The sequence below is a fragment of the Drosophila takahashii genome, chromosome 2R (genome assembly GCF_030179915.1).
Source record: "Drosophila takahashii strain IR98-3 E-12201 chromosome 2R, DtakHiC1v2, whole genome shotgun sequence".
Classification (NCBI taxonomy): Eukaryota; Metazoa; Arthropoda; class Insecta; order Diptera; family Drosophilidae; genus Drosophila; species Drosophila takahashii.
Window position 1 is genome coordinate 27,866,232 of NC_091679.1, and position 16,819 is coordinate 27,883,050.

General features: G+C 39.9%; 1 protein-coding gene across 1 annotated transcript in view; it reads right to left on the bottom strand.

Moving 5' to 3' along the window:
• LOC108061560 (pneumococcal serine-rich repeat protein) overlaps positions 1-14,770 on the bottom strand; it is a 73,731-nt gene extending 58,961 nt beyond the window's left edge. Inside the window, exon 1 of the mRNA XM_017147851.3 lies at positions 14,496-14,770. The gene's annotated coding sequence lies outside the window, so the exon portion shown is untranslated. The remainder of the gene's footprint in view (positions 1-14,495) is intronic.
• Positions 14,771-16,819: the final 2,049 nt, after the last annotated feature.

A 16,819-nucleotide genomic window follows, 5' to 3' on the forward strand; every position in this document is an offset into this window, starting at 1 on the left:
TCTGGCTCGGATTCGCGTCTGCCTCCATTATGCATGAGTGTAGCAGATTTCAACTTGTTGCACGCACCACACCCGCCCCCACAAATATACACACTCATGCGAACAGGACCCCAATACACATACACGCAAGGGACGGCATTCATGGCATGCGAGCAGCACTCAATGTCGAGTGGTCAGTGATGACCCACATTCCGTGGCCTTTTTCTGCCCAGAGTGGGGAATGCGAAAATATGGGAATTTTTGTGGAATTTATTTCAACTATGAACCTATATCCTTTATTTATTATTATGCGAAAATTAGTATTGAAAATAATTTATTGCAAAACATTTGTCTTCTTTAACTATTATTGAAATTTACGTATAATTTACAAAAGCTACATATTTTTATTGGAATGAAATTTCTCTCTTGCTTATTTAGCTTAGTGAGACGTTTGACTATAGCATATTATTTAGTTCATACATAGGACATATTGATCTTTGGCAAGACACCAAAGTTCAACACAAATTTCAGCTTAAGTATTCAAGCTTCCTAAAAATGTTTAAGTAAAAGAAAAAGAAAAAGAAAAAGAAAAAGAAAAAGAAAAAGAAAGAAAAAAGAAATCGTAAATATTGTTTTTTATAGCCTTAAGTATCATTAAAATAAACCTATTAAATACAAATAGAGTCCCGGGTTTTTATCTGTATTGCGCTTTATTTTATATCCCAAATAATCTTTCCGGGCATCGCTCTACATTTCTCCGCTTTATTTCCGCTCTAAGTGAAATCCGAAGCCAAGCGGACATCACTGAGACAGGACAAGTGAATCGAGACCATCGGGCTATGACAGGTAAGTGGGAGTGCGAGTAACTGTTAAAGCCAGGCTCTCAGTTGCCGTGTGAAATGTGAGTATATATACAGGGGAGCTGAGGGGCCTAGGCCCGTGGGAAAATGGCAGCGACAGGACTCCCTTATGGCCTCCAATGCGCTTTTTACGGCCCCTCATTCCATATGTATGTATATGTATGCATATAGACCGAATAAAAACCCACAATGGAAATGGATATTGTTTTCATTTCCGCAGTGCATAGTCGCTATTGCAATCTCAGTCGCATGCTCGTGAATGTCGACGCCAGCTGTGATGCAAATGGCACACAAAAGGGTCGCCACAATAGGCGCCATCAACAGCAGCAGCAGCCCCATCATCTAAAAAATGATTAAATGCAAAGTAGAAGAAAATAATGCACAACAATGCTCGTACACAACATGCAAAAGGCGGAGCAGACCCTGAATCCTGCGTCCTGAGTCCTAGCACTACTAGCGTGACTTTGGAAAACGTGAGGCAATCGCTAATTAAACGATATGGTTGGGTAATAGAAAAAGTTGAAGCCGCCAGTTTGCATAAATTTCAGTTAACAGGATCAAATACTTGGCCCCGATGCACACATTGGCACACTGAAAAAATATTTGAAAAAAATGTATTCTGTGGTATAAATCGCCTTTCTCTGCGATTCTCAATGTTAAAGGTAAGTAGCATTGAAACATTTTTTATCTGACAAGATACACTTATTCCTGGGTTACTGCTCTACCTTCTGACATACAATGTGTATCTTTATTTTAATTCTGTTGCAAGCCAATTTTGTAAAAGAAATCGCCCTTCTCTGCGATTCTCACTATCGAAGGTAAGTAATTTTAAAACATATTTTATTTAATAAGGTAAGCCCACGGCATTCAAGGGTGTCGTGGAAACTTAAACCACAAAAAAAAAAAATAATAAGGTAAGCATACAAGTTGATAACAATTCTACATTCTGACATACTTTGTATATCCATATTAACTTCTGTTTGAAATTGTTTCAAGTTCTCCCCATCATTTCATACACCCCACAAGCAAAAGGGACCATTGGACAAAAGTTAACCTGCGACCTCAACTTGTGTCAATAACCTGTAAGGCGAAAATGAACAGAAATCGAATTACCTCAACTGGCTACTGGAAAACCAAAGCAAGTCACACACAGATATACTTGCTCACCTTGATCCCTTTGGGATTTGCCTGAAAATTGGCTTAAAGCCATTCACTGACCACAGAACAATTTCAATGAATCCAATTCTCAAAGAGAGAACGACAACAATAACAATTTTTGTGAGTGCACACAGCCTAAGCGTCTTATCTCTGGCCCAAACACAATATCCAACCAGCCAGGCGTGCAAACAATCTAGGCAAATGAAAGAGAGGGACGGATGGAGTGCCGGGGAAGGGTAGAGAGGGGAAATATAGGGAGGCGGCATCGCAAACACACACGCATAAATCCAAACAAAGACCACATGCCTTATGGCCAGGGCCATTGCTACTACCACTGCCACTGCTACCTCCGCCGTCTCAGGCGGTACAAAAATAAATCATCCGAGGACATAAAACGAAGCCAGGCAAAAATTATAACTGTTGCTGCCACTGCCGCAAAAGTAAATAACAGTTAACAGCGGCAACATCTGTTGTGGGCTTCGCGGCAGAGGAAAATTCAACAGTTGTGCAGAAGCAGAGGAAAAGGGCCTGCTTAGGGAGAGAGTAATTTCTCCGCTTTCTCTCTGCGCAGCTGCCGAAACTGTTGGCCCAGCATATTAACGTTTTAGCCCTCTGTTAACAACTCCTGCTTGTTGCTGCTGCCGCTGCCGTTTCAAGGAACGCTTCTACTCCCGACGATCTCCCTTGCGGCTGTGTGTTTATAATGGGACATCTGAACTTTTTAGCCAAGTAGTTGACAGTTTTTTTTCCATTAGATTTATGCGATTGTATTCGGTAGTTTGTGCTCGCCGGGCAGGATAACTTTCAGGGCTGCCGAGTTTGGTGTCAATGACAAGAACCGAACAAATGCCTAATTGGCGACATATAGTACATCGCCTGGTTGTGAGTGGTTTCAGTTTGCGTTGAATGGGTTTATTTAATGACGGATTTCGAAAACTGACTGCCCGGGGAAAGTTGAGAAAGATTAACTTAATTTAGTGTTGGAATAAAGTGCTATGCTGTATGGTTTTTGTGGCCTAACTGGATAAAAACAAAGCTTAAAAGTTAATTCTTGTTGGTTTTAAATGAGTTTATTTGATGAATAGTTATAAAGAGATAATCGGTGTTATTGATATCGAATAAAAGGTTTTTGTTTCATTTAGCGTATAAACTATAGTTAAACCTTTAACTTTTAATTATAAGTTATCAACTTGTAGCGTTAGGAAAACATTTTAATATAAATTGAATTGAATTGAAACTTTTAACAGTAGTTCTTAAATACAATACCAATTTTAAGTAATTTGCTTATTAGGCTGAATCAAAAAACATTTGTCATTAAGCCAACTAACAATACGAGCGAATTACCATTGTTGGCTAAACCATTTCAAGGTTTTCCATAAAATGATAAGTAAAAGCATTTGCAATATTATTTCTATGCGTGGCAATGATCCACTTTAATTCTATACAATTCAGACACTCCGATAAAATGGCAAAAATGAATCTAGATTTCGCACGTTTCCGTGTCGTATACGTGATAATCAAGGGCACTTCGCATATTCCACATTGGCCAACACCAACGGCCAACGGATGGCCCCAATTTCCACGCCCACCAGCTGGCGCATAAATACGTAATTGTTAATAATTTCGCAGCAAAATTACCCTCGCTCAAATCCAGAACGGAATAGCAAATGCAAATGGCCGGAGTTGCAGCCGGATGGAGAGTGCGAAGACCAAAAGGCGGAGCTGGCGAATACTTAAATTTAATCAACTTTCTGCTGCCCGATGGTATATGTATGTACTTATATCTGGGATACTGGATACCACCGCCGATACCCAAAACTCTCGGCCTGGGGCGTTCAATTATTGACGCCCCCTTTTCGCTGTTGTCCTTCGCACATTTTTCGGTTTCGCCAACCGATGCAGCCCAAACATAACAAAACACACAAAACGAAAAAAAGCTGTTTGGCAAATAAAACATGCACATGGCTTAAAACACATGACACCGAAACGAGAGACGTTGGACAAACCAAAAACCAAAAAAAAAAACGAAGAAAAAAGGACACGAAAATAAAGCTAAAAACAGCGGCCTTCCCTCCCCTTTCCATCTCAGTTTTCACTGGCACGACCTTTGAAATTAGAGTTCTGAGATGTGTACGTAAAGTTGGTGTGTCCGTGTGAGTGTGTGTGTGTTTGTGTGTGAGGACAAGAACAACACACATTCAAATGAGTCCTTGGCCGCAACGAGCTGCAGCAAAAAGGACCCTCCGCCCCCTTGCATCAAGTGCAACTGCCATGGCCCAGCAGCCATCAGCGTGTCAGATAATTAGTGAAAACTGTCTGTGAAGAAACGTCCGTCTGTCGCCAGGTCCAAGGGACCAAACGTGTATATTCAGAGGCACATCCACGTCTACAGATGCAGCTACAGATACAGATCTACATCCATGTCCACGTGCATGTCCCTGGCAATGGCAACAGCTGAAATTCTGAACATCTGAACATGAACGCCTGTGTAAGCCGAGGCCCAGTACCATGGGTGATGAGGTTCTTTTTCGCTGTTTAAACTTTCAATTTCGTTGTGCTTCCTATGTTCTCGAATCAGGCATTATTTTTTAAAATGGAAATGGCAAATCAAAGAAATCGAAAGTAGAAGTTTCTGGAAAAACCATAAATACCGTACCATAAAATGTTATAAATTTGGTTTTTAGATGTTCGTCTTTTTTAAATGCCGGGATCAAATCGACGTGCTCATTGCTAATTTCTGGTATTTATTCGCATATCGCTCTTACCATGCAATACTGGTAAAATTGATATTAGATAATGTCATATTGCCGAGTTCTCTCTCTAGGAGGTTTTCTGACTTCGAAAAAGAGAGAAAGAAGCAATCTGGCGACCTAAATTACGAGCATATAAAATTGAGAAGACGCATATCAAGTAAAAATTGTTACCACATAATATCAAATTGATCATCGTTCTATATCATGTGTATTATAATGTAGCAATTTCCCTAAAAATTATGCTATAAGTACAAATCAAGACAAAAATATTAAAGTTTGTTTTAAGTAACAATAAAAATATTGTACATTTTTTAAAGTGTATAATCAGAAATTATTTCCGACCAAATTTCGTTATAGTTCTTAAGTACCTACATCAATGTTTAAATTAAAAAGACTTCCAATTAGGTAACAAAAAAGCTCCTTCTTTCTTTATTGTCTGACCAAAATATTAACAAAACCTTGAATTTGAATGAGCCTAGAGCAACTGCAATAGAGATCTTTGCTGGCTTACAAGCCCCCCTTCCAATTTCGCTTCAAATGAAGTAATTTAAATGCAGCAAAAATAAATAATTGGTGGAATGCTGTGCAATTATTCCGAGCCCATGATCCCATGGTGTACTTTTTGCCTTTTGTGGAGCTTCTGAAAAGCAGGTTGACAGTTTTATGACACACAGGCTCGTATGCATGCCATTGCGACACTTTGGTATGTGTGTTGCAGCAGTGGTTACTGTTACAAGGAAACTGTGACAACTGCGGACACGGCTTCCCTTCTCATCTGCTGCTGATGTGCTGCATCAGCTTAAGTTCGCCTATTCCCAAACTGCTGGAGGGATCTCGGTCTCGAGTTTCCCGAACCGACCTTGAACCCCGGCCCCAACTCCGGTGGGTCGTACATGGCGTATGCGTAATGGCCTTCCGATTGGGAAATTCTGGCATTGGAATGCGTCGCGTCTTGTTTATTTATCGAAGACAGGCCGAACCGCTCGTATTAATAGACCTTTCAAAAATACATCAGCCACATCAACTGGACTGTGATTCGGCCTGGACTGGTTCACCCGTCGATTTCGCACAAATCAAACTATGAAATGGAGATTTTTGTTTTTCGGTGTCGGGGTTGATATAAACACACGATTCGAACTAAATATTTACACGTCGTTGGCTGTTTTCATTCGGTGTTTGTTTGCCGTCCCGCCTCCTTCTCCTTGGGCCGCTTTTCCTTTGTGCTCCGATCCGTTCCGCTCAGCTTTTCTCGACTCCGTCCGGTTTCAGTTCGATTGGTCTCGGCATTGTGCGTTTGGCATTTTTATGAATGGCCCGCGGCTCCGGACTCCCCAGCAAATTCCATTGTCTAGCCAACAACAAGCGAACGAATGGAAGCGAAAGCAATTAAATATATACCTTTTACTTTTCCGGTTAATTTTTCTGTTTAATTTACCCGCTGTCGTACAAGATGTACGCAGCAAATACAGAAAGATTGAGAGGGAAATGGGCAAATATTGCGTATACGCATGAAAGCCCATATAATTGGAAGCCCAGTCGCCCAGGCCCGTTGTCCTTGTCCGGTGAAACAGAAAGGTCGGCGGAGGAAGAACAGAAAATAATGAAACTCGCATTCCATTAATTTTCACTGAAAGTCATGAGTACCTTCGATTGCCTATGCCCTCTTCGTTTTTTTGGGTCCATGGATTATAAAGTGGAGTTAAGCAGAAATATGTTTTAGAATATTTAGAGAGACTTTAATCAAGAAATTGCATTTAAATAAATAAGTAGAGCTCATATAGCAAATATTTGTTTCTGTGTAACTTTTACGTTAAAGCTAACTTGAGTATGTAAAAACATTAAAAAACATTACTACAAAAAGTAATCATATTTTAATATTTAAACTTATCCAATTGACTTCTTTCCCAGCAAATAATGTAATACTATATTTATTAATCTTCCATGATAACTCTCTGCTCTATAAGTCGAAAGAGAGTAACGATACGCCTTTGTGGCAGTCACGACATACCAATTATATTGCGCTTGACAAACTAAAGTTCACATTAAAAATAACCGGGGTATGGCAGCATGTCCAATAAAATAGAACAATTTCTCAGGACTAGAAAAACCCATTTGCCCCGATGATTTATCATTCTGAAAATTATCTGCAAATATCCCAAGAAATTAAATGTAATCCTAGTCGCGTGCCCACAACATTCAAGTTAACCCTGCCAATCTCTATAAACCCAAATATATGGCGCAATCATTTTTATTGACTCTACGAGAGCAAGATACTTTCGGCTCGGGGAAAAAGTAGCGCTGCAGTATTTATATTGTTGTTTTAAAATGGGTTGCTGTTGCTGCTTTAGCTGTTATTGTGCTGTTGGTGTTGGTAATGGCGCCACATTTGTTCACGCTCCCAAACCGAACAGGAAGCCGGGGAAAAGCGGTAGCGAAGGGGTGGCACTCAAATGACAATCGATTTGCGAACGCAAAGAGCGTAAATACAAATCAAATATGCATTACACAATTGGCCTGGCCAGGATTGGTTGTTGTGGCCGGACTGGTCGGACCTTGGCCCGTACTTCAAGTGGAGTCCACTGAATGTTGCCCCTTTTTGCCCTTGTGTCCCAGAAAAGTTTGCCCGTTTCGTTCCGTTGTAGTTCTCTTTTTTTGTGTTTGCCTTCTGGCTTGGCATTTTCCCATGTTTTACTTGCGGGTAATGCCCAAACACTTGTAAATTTAATGGTCCCGGGCTATGAAACAACATTTTCGACTTGGCCCCGCGAACGGAACGGAACGGAAAAGCAGAAGAATTAGGCACTGGCAACATCTGCCGTGGAAACTTTCTCACGCATTTTTAGTACTATTTAATTGCTGGCATTTAACGGTCCTTGGGAGGGGGGCGGTGTTTGGGGGTGTGGGGGGTGTGTGTGTGCTCTTCCTCCTCTAAGCTATTAATTAGAACGCTCACATACACACACACTCACTCACCGCGAATCTGGCGAAATTTATAGCTTTTTATCGCTGCAACAAGTTTATCTCGTCTTCCTGCTAACGGATGCTCATTACGACCCCGGCCGGGATAAATGGGTAAATGGCTGAATGGATGGATGGATGATGGCTAATGAAACCCTGTGACTTCCCTAGCAGCAGCCACCGATATCCTGCTGTTGGCTGTCGTGAAAATATTCAGAGATTCCAGCTAGTAAACAACATTTTTTTGCCACGATTCATATAATTGCACTGCAAATAAGGCAAAAAACCTGCATTAATTGAGTGAATGCTGGGGGAAACGACCCCCGGCGGTGAAAAAGTGAATCGGCAATTATGAATTGCAATTTTCGGCATTTGCAAAGTGGCAGCCGATGGCAATGGGGGAAAATTAAGAGGCTAATTTGATTTTCAATTGACAGATATCGGTTTTCCAGTCTGCTATTCCTGACGAGCGAATTCATTACTCTTTTTAGCGTCAATTAAATATTATTGAAATGAAAATTATTAATTTATGGTTTGGTACAGTATTCTCTAACGGCAAGATTTTAATATGAGTTGGAGTTATTATTATTAAATTATTGATTATTATATTCTATCAGCGGTCATAAGCAGTGGCATGTAATCAAATTTGTATAAACTTATATACAGACAAAGAAAAGTGCACTGAAAACGGATTAAAAGATTAATGTTTTTAACTTAAAGATTTGTTTAAGCTAACACTGCTTTTTGTTCAAAAAATTCCATTGAAATTATTTGTAGAATTTATTTAGACATTATAAAAAATCAAGAATCAGCTAAAGAATGTAGGAGGAATGTTGAGATATGTACATATGTAGCAAAGCGACTGCTTGTACTGCTTGAATTCCATGATTTGCTCATAACTTTATTTAAAAACCAGTATAATAATAAAACAAATGGAACAAATAAAATTATGCCAGACGTAAACTCACAATTTTGAGAAATATTTTCTCTCAGTTTTACGATTGACTTAACAATTTTCCCGTCTGCATTTCAATGGACTGAACGAGAGCCGCTGACAATCGGGCAGATTGCCCCTATCGATTGGAATATAGGCGGGACTGGGCCACTCACCCTGCTGGTGAAATCCAATTTTAGCATTTCGCTTTAGCCCCGCACTTGCTGCTAGCTTAAAGTGGCATTTATTAAGGCCAACACCCCAGGAGCCACAAAAATACGAAGGCTTTGGCGTAAGGATAACGTGTGTGAATGCGACCTAAGCAGCATGCAGCTGTTTCTGTATCTTTATGTGTGTTATGTTTGCTTATATGTATGTTTATGTTTATGTACGTTGCGTCTTGTTGCAAGCCAAAATCGAGGAGGGGGAAGGTGAAAAGGAAAAGTCGGCATCAGTTTCCCAACAAACCGAGCCATGGGGCGAAACAGCTTATCCTTGAGATATAAACTGACATTTAAGCAACTCGGGCGTATGCATAGCACTCACACAAGCATAAAATCACACACGCAGACACGTGCACAAAAGGCAAACACACACACACACACAGCCGTAACCTTGCAGCACGCGTTTCCACCAAAGGAATTCCTCCCGCCCTCGTCCTGCCACGCCCCTCTGTCGCATGACTTTTCAGTCAATTGCATTGATGGGAAAAAATGTGTTAGAGGGGAAATGGAATAGTTTATTTGGCACTTTAATCCTGAATTACGTGCCACAGATTAGCGCATGGTGGCAAATCAACATCAGAATCCCCAGGTGGACAAAAGTTCGAGCAATTAAATTAAATTGCATTTATGCATGCTGCTCACCCACACAAACGCACAGCCACACGCAAACACAGAACACGTGTCGTATGAGCAATCCTTTTGTCTTTGCGTTCGCTTTGTTATTGTTCTTGAGCCTGTGTGCGTTTTTATTGAAATTAAATTGTTCGTGTTAAATTTCACCGCCACAAATTGTTGGCCTGCATGTGTCTGCATGCTTGGGCGTGAAAGTGTGCGTGTGTGAGTTCCTGGTGCCACTTTGCACGTTAGTCAATGTCATGTTGCCCCACACTTTTTGCACACGGAAAAATGCAGAAATTTGCCTTTTTATGATTCCAAATATTTCAATGCAAACATTTTTACATTTTTAGAATATTTATTACATTTAAAATAACTACTGGCCTACAAAAATATCTAAAGAATTTAAACGACTAAACCTACAGATGTCAAAAAGATTATATTTTACTCACTGCTATTAACTTTTTATTAGTTTTTTAGCGGTATCAGTTTTAAGCAAAAATCAGGAAGACTTAAACAACTTTGTATTTCTTTCAGTGTATACCGGGATTCTCCAGTCCCATCCCCTCACTCACCTCACGCAGCTATGTCAATTTTGTGGCTTGTTGTCTCTTCGCCTAGTTGGCATGGGAAATTGTTGGACGTACTACGCGGCATATGAGCAACATTTGTGGGGCACTTGGAAAGCCAAGTTGTACATACAAATATGCATAAGCTGCAGGCACTTACAGGTGCTCGACAATTACTTCACAGGTCCGCTTGTGCAACAGTTGCATTCTGCAGCTGTCTAAAATTCGGTTACCTGTTAAACACCTTTAAGAAACTTTTCCCCAATTCGGCCAACGAATTCTTTCGGCCCTCTCTTTGTGAATCCTTAATGCCGAAATTCTGTCAGTTGACTTATTCGCATTTGCTGAGGTTTCAGTTGGTAGTCTTAGTGCTTAAGACAAACCCACTGAAAGTGGGTTCAGTCAAAATAGTTCATTTGAATTTCAGCACAGAAAGACCAAATAGAGCCAGGCTTTAATCCTTGGTATATCCCAGTTGAGCCAAGAGAAAAAACATTTATTAAGCTACGCAAAACTTTAACAATTTATTAAACTTTAGTTTTCATGAATCTCGTTGTACTATTCTCATTGTAGCAAAAACTTTCGTACTAATTTCATCCATTAATATTCTGTAGTGAAAGTTAAGGAAATTGTTTACTTTTGGGCAAGTTTAATTGATAGATTTTGGCTTTATTTAATTCATTTGATTTAATTTTTTTAATATTTCAGTTATTTATTTAAATTATTGAATTTAATTTCTGTTTTGTACAAAAATGATCGCATTGTCTTTAAGCACCTTTTAAGTTATTGACCCCATTATTTATATCCAATTGATAGTATTTCACTCGCTTCATTCCGTTTCTATTTGACTTTATCAACTGCAACTAAATGCTGATGTTGACTTAGTTTAATTGGAATTTCCCCTACCGGGCTCTTAAAATATCGAGCGCACTTTAAAGCGAAATTTAAATGGTGTTAGTTGAGCATTTCAATGCTATTCATTGCGGTTTTCTGTTTGAGTAAATGTTTGCTTAAATTGTGGCTAAAATGGTTTTTGCCTTTTTTTCGAGCTGCAAGGGCTGGCTTTAAGGGTTTCGCTGCTGTAGTTGTAGCTGTAGATGTAGCTGTAGTTGCCTTCCTTGTTAATGCTAATTGCATTTTGTCTGCCAACCTGCTCGGAGCAAATGGAATTACGGAAAATAGTTGCCGAAGACAAGAGGCAGCCAGCTGGCAAGGCCAACCCGCAAAACCGCATTCAAGCCACAGAATTGCTGGCTAATTCAATACGGCACAATTTGCTGTTCATTTCTGACTAGTTTCCCTTAATTTTTTTTAATTTTTACACATTACCGGAGGAGAAAGATCAATAGAGGTCATGCGATTTATTAGCCTGCCGCAATTTACATTGAATATGCAATGATTTGCTCATGATTTATGGCCAGTATATCCTGCATAAGGTATCCAACGAGCTCATCAATTAGGCACGACAAGTGCGTATGTAAAATGTGGATCAAAATGTCAATGCCGATTTATGGTTCAAAAATCGGTCAGTTGGGAGATATGTGTATGCAAGGTTAGCAAGTTTAATGTGGCCCAAAGGCTTGAATCATAACATATATGTTACATCGATGATTGGGGAGTCCACCCGCCACTGATGCTGCGTAAGAGAAGTTTTGGCAATACGCGCAAGCCATATACTGATTTATATGTATTATTTATCCCGCCAACACAACAGCGTGCTGCCAAATACATACCTCATATACGGCGGTATATACATTCCTCCAGCCTGGGCAAACATCTGCCGTATTCTCATACAGAGGCAGGTCGAAAAAAAAATATTATTGAGGCAGTGCTCGGTCAGGCGCAGAAACACACACACAACCGCACAAATATGCGCATATAAATATTACGTTTTGTTTTTTTTTGGGTGCACAGGAAGCCTATGCACAGATTTGCGAAAGAAAGTTTCAAATGAGTTTCCATTGAAACGCCCTAATGCCAAATTAAGGCAAAATCCCGCATCGGGTTTATATGGCAGAAAATGAGACGTCAGACATGTCACATGCACACATATCACACACCCATCACGCACACACACACACACTCAGTGAAAAGGAAAAATTCAACAGGAACGGCAACAAAAAATGGCCAACGAAAAGAAGGGAAAACAGCTTGTAATGAACGAGCCAAAAGCTTAGGCATCATCGCCAAGAGTTTCCAGTTTTTTGTTCATATTGCCCATACGACATGTTGGCTTCCAATCACTTTCTAGATACACCCGAGAGATTGATGTTCAAAGCTGATGCCAAAAAACCAGTGAAGTTGGAAAAAGGCTGTACCCCAAAGATTTGCTAAATTGTTCCCTGCATATTTGGTTCGTGTTAGGTAATCTTCACTTTAGCATCTGCTACCAAAAGTTTTAATGATGTGTCAGCTTCAGATAGCGATATATTGTGACAAAGTTTAGAAGGGTTGGTCAGCTTTGATAAAGTGCCGCCCGCTTGAGTCGCTTAAGTTGGCTCAATAAGCGAATTAAAAATGCGTGAAATGCCGCCCACAAAGGGAAAAATAAATTTACCAGTACCCGGACTCCTTTATTTATTTTTACCCCTCTAATTCCTTTTAAGTTCATTTTTTTTCGTACATATATACTTCATCTTTGGGCAATCAGGGGACAATCTTAAGGGCAAAATCAAGGCAACTCGGTCGAATGGGAATCGATGGGTAAATATTCGTACTCCCCGGGCCCATTCTCCTTTCTCTCTCTCTCTTTGGTATTTCCCTCTCTTGTATAAACACCTTAATCAAATTTCACTTCAAAGACTAACAGTTTCTGCTGTTTGTGCTGCTTACAAAACTCTGTTTATATATGGCTCGTATATAAATGTACGCACACATGGCTTTGTTTATAGTTTCGGCCTGTTCTCCAATAATTAATTGTGCATTCATTTTAATTAAGACCCATATCTTTCGGGCTAAGATAAATGGCTAATTGTGTGGAAGGGTTAACGTGCTAGGGAAACTATTTTCAATTAGCAAATGACATTGGCATCGATTCTCGTCATTTTGCGACATCAAAATGAACTTAGCAGGCTTGTCCAGCTTATGATTTATCCTTATCTGCGGCATATCCTTCGGGGCGCCCCTCACGCACACCCACACACACACACACACAGGCACTCGAGTGGCTCGTACTAACGAGGCTAGCTGGGCAGCGGCAACAGCTTCAACTTGTTGACGTTGGCTCCCAGCATCACGGCGAGTGGTGGGCGTAAAGGACGAAATAAAAAAATCACCAGGCATTGGGAGCCAGCAAATTGTTGAATGTACATGTACATTCTGAGTCTGTGTGGGCGAATTTGTATTACAGTGCAGCAACCCTAATTTGAACGTCTTGTTTGGGGAGCAGATATTAACTTGAAGACAACAAGCTTGAACTTTATTTTGAAACTTTGCTTAAATTTAAAGATTGATTAAAAGAATTCAATTGGGTATTTGTAAATATTTTATGAATTCAAAATATATTCTATTTAAAACATTTGAATCAACAAAATTACTGGGGTTTATGCACTTTATCGAAATGGAAATACTAGTTTATTTGTATTCCAGATTTGTTGACATGCATATAAAAAATGACATACAAAATATCACTGTAGTTTTTTTAAAACAAAAGTCTCAAATAACTGTTATTTACAGTCACTGGTTTAAACAGATCTTAATGTTAGTTAGTGGCAAAAAGTTTAGGTATACAGGACTTTAAGGTATTGAAAAATTCAAGCCTACTTAAATATTTTGGAACTTATTAACTTATTTCTTATGAGTATGTTTGAAGTTCCAGATATATGACGAAGCCCTGTATTTTTTTCCCCCATTCGCTCTACATACAAGCACCAACACAGGCACGCAGACACACGGACGGGGAGACTCGAGTGTTGGACTAACTGTTTTGCGGCATGCCAGTGCCCAAAAGAGCGAGCGGGACGCAGCGAGGTGGGGGGTAGAGGGGTGAAGGAAGTGGGGGCGGAAGAGGCGCAAAGAAGAGTGGAATGGAGGGATCGAAACGCGAGGAGGACGAGAACGAAAGAAAGAATGCCGGAACGAAACAGGCCTGGTCCTGCTGAAACGTTAAAGAGCAAATAAATGTCTTGCAGCAAACAAACGAAAAAGATGAAAGAGGGGTGGGGAGGGAGGTAAACGGGGGAAGAAAGAAGAGAGAGCGCAGAAGGAGCCGCAGAACTCCACACGCACACAAGGATGCTGGCCGAAACACGCTTGCTTATTACCGTTACATTCGGGGACTACTCCAAGGAAGGAAAGCGGCCGAGAAAGAGACGGGGAGAGGCTCCTTTTTACTGCTCTTGTCGAATTTTATGTTGTTAATTTTCGTTTCATCCGAAATTTGATTGTTTTTATTTAATTTTTGCCTGCTTCGCTTTCTTATTTATTGATGGCCTGGCCTTTCTCACCTTTTTCTTAGTGTTTTATTTAACACTTTTTGGCTATTTGGATATTTATGTTTAATTTTTCTTATTTTTTGTATTCGCTTAACGCACGTTGTTATCTTTATATTTATTTTTTGGCTCGGCAGGTTGTTGAATCTTTTATGAGCCTACCAACACAAACACACGCACTCACACCAGCACGCTTGTCTTTTTTCACGTTGGTTATTTCTCTTTTTATTTTTTTGTGGTTTATTTCGGAAAATCCTCCGCTGGCCGACCGACGTGTCCGCCGATGGAAATCTCGCCCAACACTGAATTACCCTTGGCATCAGTTCTGCTCTCTGCCGCGTCGATGGCGCCGTCGACGTCGCCGCTGCGGCTAACAGCGCCTGTTAAGCTAACACTATAGGTCAGTGCTAATAACAGAGACACCTGCATCGCACTTGGCCAATCTGGCTAGCCTTAGTCTGTTATTTATACGCTGTTGCATATTTCAAGCATCTGTTTTCTATCACAACTTTGTTGCTGCTCTACGCATGTGTGTGGGTGGGAATGGGAGGTAGTGGGTGGTTGGGCGTGCACTGTTTACGAGCCGCACTGCTAAGTAGTCTGTAGTTTTTTTGCGTACACGTTGAAAAAATGCCATCCAAAAATAGTTTCAACAGTTTACCAACTCAATGAATCAGTGGCAAAGAAGATGATAATCAAATTTCAAGATCATAATATCACACATGGCGGATGAGTAATATTCTAGCTAAAGATGGTTTTTTTAAATATTATTAAGTGCAAGAATTAGCGACTTTTAAAAGATTTCTTAAAAACTATAAATTTTATTAAGAGTTGATTAATGTTTTTTTATGTAATGACAAGTGTTTAAATCAGCTCTGAATGTTTGAAAAAATAAATCCCTAGTGTACATAATGTACATAGATAATTTGAACCCAATTTAATAAATATTTCGTTATTTTTAATTATGTTTTTTTTTTAATTTTTTTTTTTTTTCAAGGTATTTATTTAATTTAAAGGAGGATGTTTGAATATTTCCTCGCCGTGTTCAGCATGTTTTGTTTGTAGAGAGCACATTTTATGGTTTTGCTTCCGCTGCCCAAGCGGAAAACTCTTACTTTATGCCAACCGTTTCGGTGTTATTATAGCCGAGCACTCTTCTGTCCTCCCAGTTTTATGCGTTCATTTTAAAGCCCGAACTATGGGAATTTTTTATATTAAATACACAAAGAATGGAACACATGTTGCCGAAAAATGTAGGCCCAAAAAGAAGTAAGCCTACCAAAGATGGCCGCCCCGCGCAGCCTCCAAAAATCTGTTGTTGTTGGTTCTGCAGTGTGCGTAAAAACATACATACACATAAGTTGGCTAATGGCGGGCCTAAAGTATCCTGGGAATACATCTACATACAAATGGTACCTAAACACTCTTGTATTTGTGTTTTATTTGGAGAGCACGCGCCATTTAATTTGGCATATTACTTTTTGAGGGACTGGGGCCCAAGACCTGAGTCGAGCCTAAGCCACATTTAATTCGATGCCCGACTAGCACGTTATTAATATGCGCCGATTTTCAGCAATCTCCCCGCAACAGCTGCGAACGCTTTGAGCCTCGAACTGCGACTGAAATCGAAAGTGAGTGGGCGGGAAATTTAACATTTAATTTTAACACCAACAGGAATGGAGACAGCAACAGCTACAGCAATGCGGCAGCAAGTATGCCAAAAGCCTTGAAAGCCCGGCTAACAGAGCGCTAGCAGGGACTGGTTGAAAAGTTGGCCAATAGGTCAGTTACACTGCAGTGACCAGAACATAGGACCTGCCATTTGACGCAGCTCTCAGCCAACTTTCGCTGTTAAATATTAACACGTCCATCATCAGACACTGAGCTAAATTAAACTTAGCTTTACGTTAATACACAAATACTGTGTTTATACGATGCCGAAATCACAATTTCACTTCATTAAATGACCCAAATAGTGTTTGCATAAACACCATATCTTGACTTCAATGACACCCAAAAGTTGACCATGATTTAAGCCTCAATGCATGACCGCCTTCTTAATTTTACAGAGCTTTATACAAATTTCCAATAATATATCTGTGCCACAGATTCTGTGGTGACTACTCTGCTCTATCTCAACTCTAAAGAGCTCTTTATAAATTTTGAGTATTATGTCTGCATAAAATCATGGCATAAACGTAGCAAGGATTATGATTATTGACCTTTCATTAACTTTCTATCCGTATCTAAAAAATATATTAAAAGTCGCAAGAGGTGATATTTTCTTCATCGTAGCTATTTATATTTGTTATAGATGTTTATATAACTTTCATGTCTTA